Source organism: Alexandromys fortis, unplaced genomic scaffold (assembly GCF_014885135.2).
Source record: "Alexandromys fortis isolate MF-2015 unplaced genomic scaffold, M_Fortis_MF-2015_v1.1 scaffold_169, whole genome shotgun sequence".
Classification (NCBI taxonomy): Eukaryota; Metazoa; Chordata; class Mammalia; order Rodentia; family Cricetidae; genus Alexandromys; species Alexandromys fortis.
The window spans coordinates 124618-139890 of record NW_026068076.1 but is presented as its reverse complement, the minus strand read 5'-3'; positions in this window follow the sequence as shown (position 1 = coordinate 139890).

The following is a 15273-nucleotide window of genomic DNA, read 5'->3' as shown; positions in this document are numbered from 1 at the left end:
ACTTATAAATTGGGTATCTGTAAACAATCCTATCTGCAGTTGGGCCCAGAGTTTTCTTGTTCTTGTATGTGGAATATAAAAGAATCTGGATGAGTGATTGAAACACTTATATTGGACATGTGTACTAAAAATAACCTTGGCAATTTATGGGTTATTTAATTTAAAAGTAACTTTACAGCTGTGAAACAAGCTTATAAAGATTAATGGATGTGCCTAAATTTAAAGTCAATAGAAAGTAGCAGAATAAGAAGTTTGATGTAGGGCCTTAGAACTTTCAAACGTCAAACTCTTTTTCCAGTCATCACGGGCCTGAATGAATCTGTATGTTAATTTTTAAGTGTTAAGAGTGTGATGTTTTTGAGCAGGCAATAGCTAAATATCCTTTTCCCCTCAGTAAGCAGCTCTGACAAATTTGGGCTAATTTATCAAAAAAGCATTAAGAGTAATGTGGGAAGATGAACTTGGCAGTGAGCTGCTAGTCTGTTTTTCTCTTGAAAGGAGTTTCCTACTCTCCCTCCAACAGATTATGACTTCAGTGCAAACAACTAATTGGTATAAAGTCCTTACTTCCAGTCATGTGTGCTATGATGGTAAAAACAGCATTAACCATAGCTTCTGGTCCAGGGAAAAACCAAAGGCTTAGCCTGGAGCTTTATCCCTGATCACCTGACCCTGGGCACAGCTCCCAGCATCTATCTTCTTCCATATTGTGTCAGCTCACTCAGGTTATTATAACAACATGCCATGAGCTGGGTGGTTTTTAAAGAGCAGGAATTTATTTCTCGGAGCTACAGAATCAAGGAAGTCCATGATAAAGATATGAGCAGATTTAATGTTTAACAAGGGACCACTCTTTATAGGAAGTGTATTGTAGGAGTGTACTCCTATAGGGGAAGTTAAAACCAGTTCTCGGAGCAGCTTGTATGAGAATATACTACTCAGGGAATTTATCCTATTGACCTGATCCCTTTCCAAAATCAAACTTTGAAGTTTAAAGTTCCTGTTAGCATTACTTTGAGAGTTCAAACGTCACTGTGAACTTGGGAGGAACACAAGTATTCAAACCATAGTATTCTAGTCCCTGAAGCCTAAGAACAAGAAGGTCTTGTATACCAGGGCAGAAGAAGATAGATATTATATTTCAAAGAGAAAAACAATGTGTACTTCCTGTTGCTTTTAACCACTGAGTTATCTTTCCATCTCCCACAAATAATGTTTGAACAGCAATCTGTACAGCCCTGTCCCTGTCCAGCTGAAATATAAATTAACTATCTCAATGGAGATGAACTGACTGTAAACTCTTGGATACTGGGCTTTTGACTCTGTAGTTTTGTGTGCATTGGGTTTCTTTAAAGGATTCATGCAATGACAGGAAAATGGGGCCATATATCAAAGCCTACCACATTTATTCACTAGATATACTATTGGGAGAAATGTTTAATTGAATTCAGAGTTGTTGCTGAGACATTTGACTCTGCATTGATCAGAAACAGTGAACAATGAACAGTAAACAAAAGCCCAGTTAGAATTTGAATTAGTGAAAACAGGAATAAGATTTATGTCGTGGAAAACAGTCTTTAAAATTTCAAGATTTTTCGTTAACATAGCTGTGACTTTTGTTTTAAGAGACAGGTGTACTGGGGATTCTGGCTCTTAGGATTTACCTAGATGGAACAGGAAGCTGATTGTACTTTTCAACATTCTCATTTTAAGATAAACTTCTGTATTTATTATAGGTCTGAAAACTTGCATATTGCTCCCAGCTCACTCTGGAGAGCGAAGGAATAGGTGTGGTCAGCATTGTGACCTCCAGTCTGATTAACTCCCTATTGTGTCTGATGGTTTCTTGGGGGTCCAGGAAGGAGGCCTCAGTTTACATTTGAGTTTCACTAGCTATTAGGGCACAATGGTCTTTCAAGGCTCAGGCTGGTTCTTCCTCTCACAGGGTGACAGGTGTGCCCCAGTGAGAAGGCCATATTGCCAAGGGGGAAGAAAGCACAATGTTTGAAATCATGCTATGTGGTTCTTTCCCAGGTGAGTTCACAATTCTTCCTTCACCTTCTGGGTGATTCCTTTGTGAAAACTCACTTTGTGTTTTATTTTCATAGATGGACAGAGGGCATTGAGTTAGCCTGCGGTCATTCTGACACCTACAATGGTCCCAAAGTCCTTGTCTAATGCAAATCTCAACAGCATGTTGCAGAAGTATACCACGGATGAAAAACGATGGCTCCTGGGAAGGCCTTTGGAGAGTCACTTCTAAATATGTGTGTGCTGAATTCATTCATTTGGAAGTTCAAGGTTATATTTTCATAGCCACTGTGAACCAACCATAGATTTGGTAAGTGTTGGACATACACAGTCTCTTAACCTCTCAGTGTTTAAATAGACAAGCTCTCATTATGATACTTTGATGATGATCTATTGATAGAGTATGCATTCTAAGTGTCAAAAGCACAGAAGAGGAGGCCAAGGACAATGTTACAATGAGCATTAAACTGAACTTTTGAGATTTTTTTTAATGAAATAGAAACCATTGGGCATAATCACAGATCATTTCCCCTTCACTCTTCCAGTCTTCTATCTGGAGGAAAATAGTTGTTGAATAAAAGGTTAAATTTACCTAAACACACCAATACAAATAACATACAACAGTTATAGTCTGAGGTAATGGTATATGTAAGGCAAAGAAAAAACATTAATTCTCTTAGAAATGGCATCCAGGTCTGCATAGAAACCAGGCATAGGAATGTGCTGGAGTTGGGAGGGGTAAAGCTGTACAGGAAAACACCAGCTGTTCTCTTATCAACTTTTAACAATATAAAAGCTAGCCAGGCTAGAGGAAGCTTCAAGTTCAGTTACAATATGGTTTATCTGTGTTTTGCAAAAGAGGTGTGTGGTGTCTTTAGCAAAAGGGTCTTAGCATTAAGTTCTGGTGGGTAATCAGTGGCAGTAGTCATTGCCTGTATAGTTTGGAGAGCCTCTTGAGTCTTCCTGTCCAACAGTTCCTGGAAAGTTGCCCCTTACACAACACTAATAATATCTTCCTTTTAAAAATGATTTAATTTTGTTTTATGTGCTTTGGTGTTTTGCAAATATGAGTATATAAATATGTGTGTGTGTGTGTGTGTGTGTGTGTGTGTGTGTGTGTCTGAAAGTGTCAGATCCCTTGGAACTGGGTCAGACAGTTGTAAGTTTCATGTTGGTGCTGGGAATTGAACCCAGGTCCTCTAGAAGAACAGCATCAAGTTCTCTTAACCTCTGAGCCATTTTTTCAGACCAAGATAATCTTTTAATAACCCATGTTAGCAACATCTACCCATATGTGATACCTCTGTTTAAACTCCATTTTTAAGTATGGTTTCTAATTAGCTTGTAAAGTAGTGGGTTTCTGATGTGGGAGTGATTTCTTATTAATAAAGAAACTGCCTAGGCCCATTTGATAGGCCAACCCTTAGGTAGGCGGAGAAAACAGAACAGGATGCTGGGAAAAAGAAGCTGAGTGAGGAGTCGCCATGATTCTCCCGCTCCAGACAGACGCAGGTTAAGATCCTCCCTGGTAAGCCAGCTCGTGGGCTACACAGAATATTAGAAATGGGTTAGAACAATATGTAAGAGCTAGCCAATAAGAAGCTGGACCTAGCCGGGCCAGGCAGTGTTTGAAAGAATACAGTTTCCGTGTAATTATTTCGGGCATAATCTAGCCATGCGGGCGGCCGGGTACCGGGGACGCAGCCCCGACGTTCCTATTTCAACAGGTTTCACTGTGACTTCTTCATATGTCCTTAGTATTGGTTAATATTTCCCCTGCACCCTCTTCTGTCCCCCATTTCCTCTCCCAACCCATACCTATTTAAACATTAAAATTCCCAGTATTACAATTCTTGTTTTTCATAATACATGTGTACTAACTTCCATGACCCCTTTAAGATCTCTCTATCCCACTTATATGACCCTTTTCTTACTTCTAGGTTTCACAGACATAACTGGAACAAACAAATATAAATATTTAATGCTATCAGCCATATATGTGTCATTTGACTTTGGGGCCCTGGGTTATTTCACTTATTATATACTCCAGATCCATCTACTTTCTTGAAAATTTCATGATTTTATTTTTCATTATAGTTGAATAAAATTCCACTGTGTTTATGTGTCACATTTTGATTGGATAAATGGATATTCATCAGTTAGTGGGTATCTAGGCTGATTCCATTTCACAAGTATTATAAATAAAGCAACAGTAAACATGGGTGCAAACATAATTTTTCAAAAAAGCATTGTAATGTCAGAATTAGAACTGTCTCTGGAGATGTTCTAGAACTGGCCGAGAAAGAATATGACACAATTTCAAAATATACTACATAAAGGCAGAAGGATCAGGAGTCTCAGTACATAGTTTGAAGCCAATTTAAGCTACAAAAGACTATCATTTAAAAAACACAAAATTTTTAAGTAACAGTTTAAAAATTTTACCCTCAAATCATATAATTTATAATTTCTTTCTTGATAAATACAGTTATATATTTTAACATTTCATCAAACAGTCATGCTTATATATCTGTTTTAGTCAAATTTTTTGGTTTTGATGATTTTGATATTCTTCTTTTTTGACAGGATCTTACAAAGCACAGACTCACCGCATAGCTGAGGATAAGCATGACCTTGCATTACTGGATACCTTGACTCTGTCTTCCAAATACTGTGATTATAAGAGTCTAGCACCAAATCCAGTTTGTCAGTCTTTACTACAAAGCCAGTTTACCATGGTTCTAATAATAATACTAGAAGCATGTTCAGTGTTCCTTCTTTCTGTATGCAGTATCCTAGGTGAACCACATCTATATACAGGTTCCCTCCAATGGGCTAAAGGAACCTGTGTGGAGAGAGCAGTGAGTTAGAAGCTGTCTTCAAACAGATCCTTCATGCTAGGCAGCATAGCAACGCTGCAGGGTTTATCTCCCAATAACACAGACAAGCTTTGCCTGAGTAAAAGGATGCTGACTCCTCTGAGGAGCTGCTGATCAGTTCTTTCAAATACTGAATTTCTTACTTGAAATCATCATCTAATACAATGAACCAATAAAAATATTTGCACTCAAAATAAGAGTACAGAAATTGTTGTAGGCTTGGGATGAACAATTTACATGCATAGTGTGATTAGATTATTAAAATGATTATGAAATGTCACTACAATAACTTTAAGTGAGAGCAAATTGAGGTGCTGAAAGGTGATGATGACCCAAGATCACATGTTATTTTTTAGTCTATTTAAAGGTTTAATCAAGTGTGTTACTTAAGAGTTGGCATTTTTCCATTTGTCTATAAACATTGCAAGGATGTTTTCTCTTTAAAATATGAATACATGAGTTTACTTCCTTTTATTCAAAGTCAAAGTGTTTTAGCTCCTGTCACTGGAGACTGAGCTTATCATGTTAAGCCCACTAAACAGATCTGTTGGCAGCCATGCCAACACAGAGATTTTCTGCCTCCCATGTAGTAGTAGTATAATAGTTCCAAGTCAAAGAAGGACCTACATGAATATAAATGATGGGTATCTGGAGTTAAAATCAGTACCAGCTTTCCCTGGATGGGTCCAGGGTTTGAGGTTACCATGTCTAGAATATCACAGTCTTGAAATTAAAATTGAAATTTATGCACTGGCAATGATGAAGTATGGATGGAAAGCCACCGTCTATAGCAGTTCTGTTTAACTTGTCTGTATTGTGTTTCATGGTCTAAGTTGATAGGACAACTGACCAGGTTTCTTCCTCAAGATCTCATTAAAGAGGGTTGTGAGCCACCATGTGGTTTCTGGGAATTGAACTCAGATCTGTTGGAGGAGCAGGCGGTGCTCTTAACTGCTGAGCCATCTTTTTAGCCCCATATCATAATCTTAGAGAATGCTAATTTTAGCTGAGCACCACAACATTGCAAAGCTATAGTAGGTCTCATAACTTTCAGTGGCTTAATATCATCCTTGTAGTTTAAAAATAGAACTTTAAAGAGTCTTGAAAAGTCTGGTGAAGGCTCAGTGTTCCAGGCACCTAGACACTTGACTTGATCTTCAATTTGAAGGTGTATTAAGGAAGAAACTGTAATGTAGGCTCCAGGTCACTTCAGAGATCAGCAGACCTCCCCATAGTACTTTTGACTGTGTCTTTATCACAAGTGCATTTCTTTGTCTTTTCCTTCTGTGATCATCCTGAAATTATACTGAGTTTCAGGGAAACTGAAATACAAACTTACTTACAGAGGCTTATCTAGTTGGCTAATGTCTGAAATCTTTCCAGTTTCAAGGGAGCCATTTAAAGAGTTTTTAACAGAGAAGAAATCTAGAAAACTCGGGAAGATTGGAGCACAACATAGTAACACACTAAAAATTTAGCTCATTTATAATTTTATACCATTGACTATTGATGTTTTGAATAATGACCTGTGCACCGATTTTCCAGTGTGGCTCCCATTTAATAGTTATAAGAGGAAAGTTCTGAAGAAAATAAATGTTAACTTCCCTATTTAGGAGTCAGTGATGCTTTTTGTCAGTGAATATTGAGAGTGGAGGTAAAGGCAGTTTCTGTTTCATCAACTGAGTCTATAGATCCTTTGGCAGTCGTTCACTTCTATTGACTTCAGCAATGATCTAAATGACTTGATTTTCCTCTATCTTCCTTTTTCTATTATATTCTCAATGAACAAAAAGATTAAAGAAAAAGCACTGTAGAAAGAATTTAAACTTCGAGCCACTCTCACTCTTCAATCTGATAGTGTGTCACTAAGTCCATGTCACTGAGCCCAAGACTTTGAATGTGTATCTGAGCAACTTGTAATGGCTTACATGGATGAATGCAAGCCATGACAATGAGTTAAAAATAGAAAATGGGAAATTATGCATGCTTTCTTGGACTGTGCATGTTATCCTCGGGTTGCCTTGACAGCAGGCTGTCCTGGAAGGATTCCAGAGGACTCATTTCTTTGTACTCTCAGCAGTCAGTAGTATATCCCAGGACAGCATGCTTTAACATCATGCTGCTACAATTATATAAAGTTCCGAGTTACTGGGACTAAGAACTAAAGTGACTGAATCAAACTTATAAACCGTTTTTGTTTATGAAAATATGGATCTCAGTAGAATATTTCCTGTCTACCTCAATCTCAAATTACTCAGACTCAAGGCTAAATATACTGGAGATGCTTAGACACAGGTTATGAATGAATAGCTGTGTCAAGTGATTCAAATATCTGTTTCTAATTTTAAATTCAAAGAAATTCTTAAGCCTCAAGTAGTATGAACTGATACCCACTCCAATTTCTCAGACCAGAGAGCTGGAGGCCACAGATAGCTTCAGAGTCTCCCTGGCTCAGTGAGCTGCTTTAATTTAATAACTGCTCTGTATTAAAAGTATCCAAATGTGTGCTGATCTGAAACAAATACAATGTGACTGCTTTAGTCTTTGCCTTTGGCTTCTTCTAATGATCTGGAGGCTGTTCTAAGGCTCCTCTCTTAGAAAAACCTACAATGATCAAATTCTAAACATATTGCTCGGAATATAAGCAACTATTCCAGAATTCTCTCTAGTGTCTCACTTTATAAATTAGACTATAGGGTTGTAACTATTAATCAGAAATTACTTTTTGATCTAAAAAGGATCTATTTAAAGTCAATTAACTGATTTTAAAATCACTTTATTGAGTTATAGTTCACAGACCCTCCTATTCACCCATCTTTATATACAATTGAGTTATTTTTAGTAGTTAATGCCCAATAACCATCCCCAGAGGTTCCAAATACTGTCATATCCATGAAAATCTTGTCTGTTTATATGAATTGTCTTGACATCCTTACAGAAAATCAGTTGAAAACAACGTGAATTCTCCAACTCTGTTTATTTTCAAGGTCATTTTGTCTGCTCTGGGTCTCTTGCAAGCTCATACTAATATTATGTCAGCTTCCTGATTTCTAAACTGTAAAAGCATGGCTAAAAATTTGACAAAGAATAAAATTGATTTGTAGATCAAAGTGAAGAATTTTCCTAACATTGTGTTCTAAATCAAAAATAGTAGAAATCTTGTTTATTTGGGCTTTTCAACTTCTTTTTTGTGATGGTATTTTATCCTTTAAAGAATTTATTTTTGTATTTCTGTTATTAAATGTATTCATAAATGTTTTATTCTTTGTGATAATTTTTAAAGGCTAGCTGGTTGTTCACCTTATCACAATCTCAAATCTGTTGAGATGGATATTTTTCTTCTTTTCTGCATACCACTTTTGTTTTACACATAATCTTTATAGACATTGCAAATTCAAGATTCCATTACAATTGTCATTTCATCATTTGAAAAAATGTAAGAGGAAAAATGTATTATTTTAAGTTTGTTTGTTATCTTTATCTGTTTCTGCTTTTCTATTTTTACTGTTTTTGCTTGATTTATTTCTTCCTTTAAATGTCACCATTAGCTTTCATTTTCTTATGGCTTTAGCGTTCTACTGCTATGAAGAGACACTGTGACTACAAAAACTTATAAAGGAAACTATTTAGTTAAGGATTGCTGACAGTTTCAGAGGTTTACTCCATTGTTAATGCGTGAAACAATCCCACACCAGTTAGGATTTAAAGTGGTATTTATTTGGGGGGGGGGGGTAAAACTCACAAAGCACCAACCGTCAGGAAAGCAGCCAAGTCAGCGGAGCAGGAGCCAGAACCAAGCACCAGAGGAACCAAGAGAACAGCTGAGGCTTGCTGCTCTTTTTTTTAAAGATAAATAGACCACGCCCCAGTTGGCTGGTATTTCAGCAGCTATTGGCTGAAGAAGCTGAAGGTCCTCCTGCAGCACATTGTCACCATGGAGGGAAGCATTGTGACATGCAAGCAAACATGACAGCTGAGAGTTCTACATCTAGATCAGCAGGCATCAGAAAGAGAAAACCACTGGGCCTTGCTTGGCCCTTGAAACCTCAAAGTCCACCCCCAGTGACATTTTACATCCAACAAGAGCACACCTACTAATCGTTTCAAATAATGCCATTCCCTAGCAACCAAGTATTCAAATCTATGATCCTCTAGCATCAATTCACATTCAAACCACACACTTCACTCTCCAGCCCTGATAGGCTCATTTCATACCATAAAGCAAAAATCATCCAGTCCAACTTCAAAGGTTCCCGTGGTCTACAGCAGTTTCAACACTGTTTAAAAGTCCAAAGATCAAAGTTGCTTCTGAGACTCAGGGCAATCTTTTAACTATAACCACTTTTAAAATCGAAATAAAAACGTAGATCATATTTTTTTGATATACAGTGGTGCAGGATATACATTACCATTCCAAAAAGAAGGAAAGGGACCACAAGTGAGGAAGTACTATCCCAAAGCAGGAACAAAACCCAGCAGGATAAACTTCAGACTCTCCATTTTCATGTCTGAAGTCAAAACACTCATCAGATCTCCAACTTCTTTCAGCTTTGTTGACTGTAATACACTTCTGTCTTATTGGGATGATTCATTTCCAGGAGAGGATCTGATAAAAATGATATTTGATTGGGTCTTTGCGACTCTTTCTGTCCAAGAAGGAAAATTTATACTTAAGCTTTTGTTGGTTTTTCCATCCTTAACATCTAGAATAGGGCACAAAACCAGTAATGTATAATCATTAAGTGAGCTTTATTGTCTATAAAATGAGAGAGAAGGCATTAAAAATTCTGCTTATTCAAATGCAGAATGAAAACATACAGCTAAGATTTCTGAGCATAGGTACCCAAGAGACTCTGAGATAAGAACCACATAATTTCAGTGTTACAAGTATTGAAATCTCTTTATGTAGAGTGGCAAAGAGTCATTGGTCTAAGTCTTACAATGTCAACTTATCCATTGGCCACACCATCTTCTTTCACTGAATGATGACAACCCTCCCCCACATACCTTTACAAACACTGACGAACAATAAGCTCGAGCTCGAGAGTGGGAGATTGAGAACCTCACAGAACTGTGATCTGCTGTTCAGTCAATTTCTTGGCTTGCTATTTAAGCTACTTGATCAGCTCTAGGGTAGTCAAACAATAGACTCTGAGTTCAGCTCTTTTTTGTTTCCTATAACCAACAAATACGTTTTTTCTCTCCTTGGTATCTCATATAAAACTCTTAGAAATTAAGTTTTCAAAGAAATTAAGTTAGATATAACTCAAAAGTATATCTTAAATGTAATATGCCTTATTTACCTCTTAAATTAGGGAATCTTCCCCAAAGCACCAAAAGTACTAAAGTTATGACTTCTTCCAGCTGCATCCATTGAAGATAAATTAATCCTTTAGGCCATGTTTACAGGTCTAAAAATATTGCTAAACTCTTCTATTGGGAAAGTGCCACTGTGTATATCAAATAAATTAGTCAGAAGAAAGGGTGATTATCAGGTGCATAAAAGACTTCCAAATCAGATTAACACATTAACATGTAGGTACACAAACCTTTATCATTTGAACATTCTATACCCTGTTTTAAAATGATGTAATTTATCTGTAGAAGGGGAATTTAGTGGCTAGAGAGATGGCTCAGCAGTTCAGAGTGCATACTACTCTTGAATAGAGCCTGAATTTGGGTCTCCACATCCATATCATGCAGCTCAAAATTAACCATAACTCAGACTTCAGGAAATTTGACACCTCTGAAGACACAAGCGCTCTCATGCACATACCCATGCACACGTGTGTGCACGTGCGCACACACACACACACACACACACACACACACACACACATGGAGAGGCACACATACATGCATATGGCATTTTTGGTTCTTTTTCGCTTAATGCCCTGTCAAGACATGTTTTTCCTCTTCTTTATGTATGTATATATTATGGTTGCCATTTTTGTGTTTTTGTGAAATTTCTGTATCTGTGAACATATATGCCTCTGTACATGTTACCTGAGCTTTTTATTTGACTACTTTTCTTCTCTTTGCTGATTTGCTATTCTGGTTCAGCTCTGATAAAGTAAAAGTATATTTTTGTTGTTTTTATCTGTTTGGTTTTACAGTCCAATAGCAGTTTTCCCTCTCTTTTCTCCTTCAGTTCCTCCCCCACCTCCCCTTGCCCTGTGTTTTGCTTCAGAAAGGCTAGGCCTCCCATGGATATTAACCAATCATAGCATAACAAGTTGTAATAAGACTAGGCACCTCACCTCATATTAAGGCCCATTAAGGAAAAGGGTCCCAATAACAAGCAAAAGAGGCTCCTTCTCTCACTGTTAGGAGTCCCACAAGAAGATCTAGATGTGCAACATTGACATATATGCAGTGGGCCTGGGTCAATCTCATGCAGGCTCCCTGATTGTTGACTCAGTCTATTTGAGCCTCTACGAGCCCAGGTTAATAGGCTCTGTGGGCTTTCTTGTGGTGTCTTTGAATGCTGTGACTGCTATTATCCTCCCTTCTTCCCCTCCAGCAGGATTTTTTCAATTCTGCCTAAAGTTTGTGCAAGTGTTACAACTCTGGAGGGGAAGATGTTCTGACTTGTCAGGAATTCAGATTATACCGGAAGTTATGGAGAGAAAGTATCCTAACTTTTTGGGAGCTTAGGCTATACCTGAAACTGTGAAGAGACAGCTCTGGAGGGAAAGGTACCCTGGTTTGTCAGGGAGTCAGGCTATATCTGAATCTAGGGTGTGGTGGGGGATGGTAACCACAGGATATGCATTCCTGCTCCTCTCTGAGAAAGAGGTGTTGTAGCTGAGTTCTGCCCCACCCATCCTTTAAGGGACCCAGCAGGAGTGTTGGTTTCTTCTCAGCTCTGGCCCAAGATGTTAATGCTTCTGCCTAACTCTGCTAAAGTGGAAACCCCTGAAGTAATGTAGAAATCTCCTTTGGTTCCAGGGACAATTTGTTACTTTTTCTACACAGTCCCTAAGGGAACATCTCAACAGAGGTTCTACTCCCTGCTGGTGAAAAAAGATCTTCACCCAAAACTCTTTTAAGAAAGGATTTTATTTGGGAAGGAGGCTTTCAGGACACCGGCTGCCTCTTCCAGGCTAGAAAAGAACAGCCAGCAACTAAACAGACAGAGTTGCTTATATAGAGCTTCTTAGGGGTAGAATTTTTCCCATAGAGAATATTTTCTGCTCATGGATTGTTTGGTTTCATTGGTCAGGGAGAGTTGGCCCTGATTTCAGGACCAAACTGTGGTTCCTTCACTGGCCCTTTTTAACCTTTTGGCTCTAGTTTCGGGGCCTGGGCATATTTCTATCACTGGCTCTGAATCTAGTGCCAAGGTGTGTTTCTTTGGCTCTGATTTCAGGGTTAGGGTGTGTTTCTTAGGTTCATATTTCAGAACTGAAATGTTTCTTTCACTGACTCTGGGCTCAGGGTCAGGGTGCTAAATTTCCTGCTCAGGGATTGGTTGATATTCCTGCTCAGGGATTGTTATGTTTCATGTTCCTTTGATCAGGGGCATATTTGGCTATTTCAGGGCCAAACTGTTTCTTTCACTGGCCCTCTTTAGCCCTCTGGCTCTAGTTTCATGGCCAGGATATATTTCTTTAACTGACTCTGGGTCCAGGGCCAAAGTGTGTTTCTTTGGCTCTGGTTTCAAGGTCAGGGTGTGTTTCTTTGGTTTTGGGTTCAGGACTAAAGTGTTTCTTTCATTGGTTTGTGTTTCAGGGTCAGAGTGTGTGTGTGTTTCACTGGCTCTGACTTCAGGCCAAGAAAGGGTTTCTATCATTGGCTCTGATTTCAGTATCAGGGTGGATTTCTTTCTCTGGCCCTAGTTTAAGGGCCAGGGTGCATTTTTTTTTTCTCAAGAAAGTGACTTCACAAATGTTTTATTGAATTCTCACACTATAAGTAATTTCATCCACACAATTATCATGATATATATGTGTGTGCATATATATGTATACACACACATTTACACATACATTGGAGCTTAGAGAATTTAAAGGGCAAATATATACTCTGATTTGATCTTAGATCAACATAATCTCCTGTTTTCCTAGAGTCTAGTGAGATTTTTGCTTGACAAACTTACAATTTTATACCTAGGATGAAGGAGCTTCAAAGAAAATGGGATTTGTGTGTGTGTGTGTGTGAATTCTTGCCAGTCAACGTCTGAGCTGTGTTAGAATCGTGGGAATATTTGTAATCCCCATGAAGTCCAGTGCTCTGGCTATTTTTGGAAGTATGCCCTGCAGTTCTTAGAGTTCTAAGCCTGGAAGGCATTGCCATTGATGCCAAACTAAAAGAGTTACGGATGTTGCCAAGGAGGAGCAGAGACAAAGAATTAGTTACCGTTCTGTTGCTGTGAGAAAACACCATAACCAAAGCAATTTACAGAAGAAAAGTTTACTTGGGATTCTGGTTCCAGAAGATTATGATCCATAATGGTGGGGAAGCATGGCTGCAGGTGGCACACATGGTAGCTAGAGCTGGAAATGGAGAGCTGAGAACTGAGAGCTCGAAAAGTCTCGAAAGTCAAACAGGAAGTGGACTGTGAATGGCATCTGACTTTTATTTTATTTTTCTTGGCTTTTGTTTTATTTATTTATTTATTAAAGATTTCTGTCTCTTCCCCGCCACTGCCTCCCATATCCATCCCTCTCCCCCAATCAACTCCCCCTCTCTCATCAGCCCTAAGAGCTGACAGGGTTCCCTGCTCTGTGGGGAGTCCAAGTCCCACCTCCTTCCAGGTCTAATAAGGTGAACATCCAAACAGCCTAGGCTCCCACAAAGCCAGTACGTGCAGTAGGATCAAAACCCAGTGCCATTGTTCTTGACTTCTCAGCAGTCCTCGTTGTCTGCTATGTTCAGTGAGTCCAGTTTTATCCCAGTCCAGCTGGCCTTGGTGAGTTCCTGAAAGAACATCCCCATTGTCTCAGTGCGTGGGTGCACAGGGTGCATTTCTTTAGCTAGCCCTTTTACCCTAAAGTTTGATCGTGGGTCTCTGCATTCATTTTCATCATTTTCTGGGTGAAGCTTCCCTGATGGCAATTGAGTTATGCATACCATAACAGATCAACATTAAAAATCATTTCGCTGATTTCTTACAAGTCCTGTTTGGTTCTATGCTAGGTCTCTGGGCAGTATGAGAGGTAGACTCTATCTCATGGCGTGGATCTCAAGCTAGACCAGTTGTTGGTCTGCCACTCCCACCATTTCTATAAGATCTTTACCCTAGCACACCTTACAGGCAGGAAAAATTACTGACAGAAGGTTTTGTGGTTGAGTTGGTGTCCCAAACCCTCACTGGAAGTCTTGCCTGGTTACAGAAGATGGCCATTTCAGGCTCTGTATCCCCCATGACTAGGTGTATTAGCTAGGGTCACCATCTTAGATTCCAAGTAGTTCCTTTTCACTTGCCTATTCTTGAGATGCTAGTCATCTTTCCCAGTACTCTCTCCCTCTATCTTCCCCCAACCTGATCCCTTACAATCTCTATTCTGTTTCTCATTCCCAAGGAGACCGTGTGTTCAAACTTGTGCCTTCCTTGTTACTTAGCTTCTCTGGGTCTGTGGATTGTAGCATGGCTATTCTTTACAGTCAATATCTACTTCTAAGTAAGTACATGCCATGTTTATCTTTATGTTATCTTTCTGGGTCTGGCTCACTCCTTAAATTTTCTAGTTCTATCCATTTGCCTGCAAATTGTATGATTTTATCTTTTTAACAGCTGAGTAATGCTGTAGCATGTCAATGAAAATTTTCTTTATCCATTCTTCAGTTGAGGTATATCTAGGTTCTGAATAATATGAATAAAGCCATCCTTTGGGTATATGCCAGGAGTGTGATATCAAGGTAGATGTATACTCAAATTTTTAAAAAACTACCATATTATTTTCTATAGTGACTGTACAAGTTTGTATTCCCACCAGCAATAGAGGAGTGTTCCCCATGTTCCTTATACCCACCCCAACATGATCTATAACTTGTATTTTTAAACTTACTTTTTCTGATAGGCATAAATGGAATCTCAGAGTCATTTAAATTTTCATTTTCTTGGTGACTAAGCATTCTGAATATTTCTTTAAGTGTTTCTCAGTCATTTGAGCTACACTTATTGAGAATTCTCTGAGCCTGATAGTGGTGGCGCATGCCTTTAATCCCAGCACTTGGGAGGCAGAGGCAGGCAGATCCCAGCCTGGTCTACAAGAGCTAGTTCCAGGACAGGCTCCAGCACCACAGAGAAACCCTGTCTCAAAAAACAAAAAACAAAAACAAAAAAGAAAGGGAGAATTCTGTTTAGATTTGTACCCCATTTTTGGTTTGTTGATGTCAAGATTCATGATAATATATA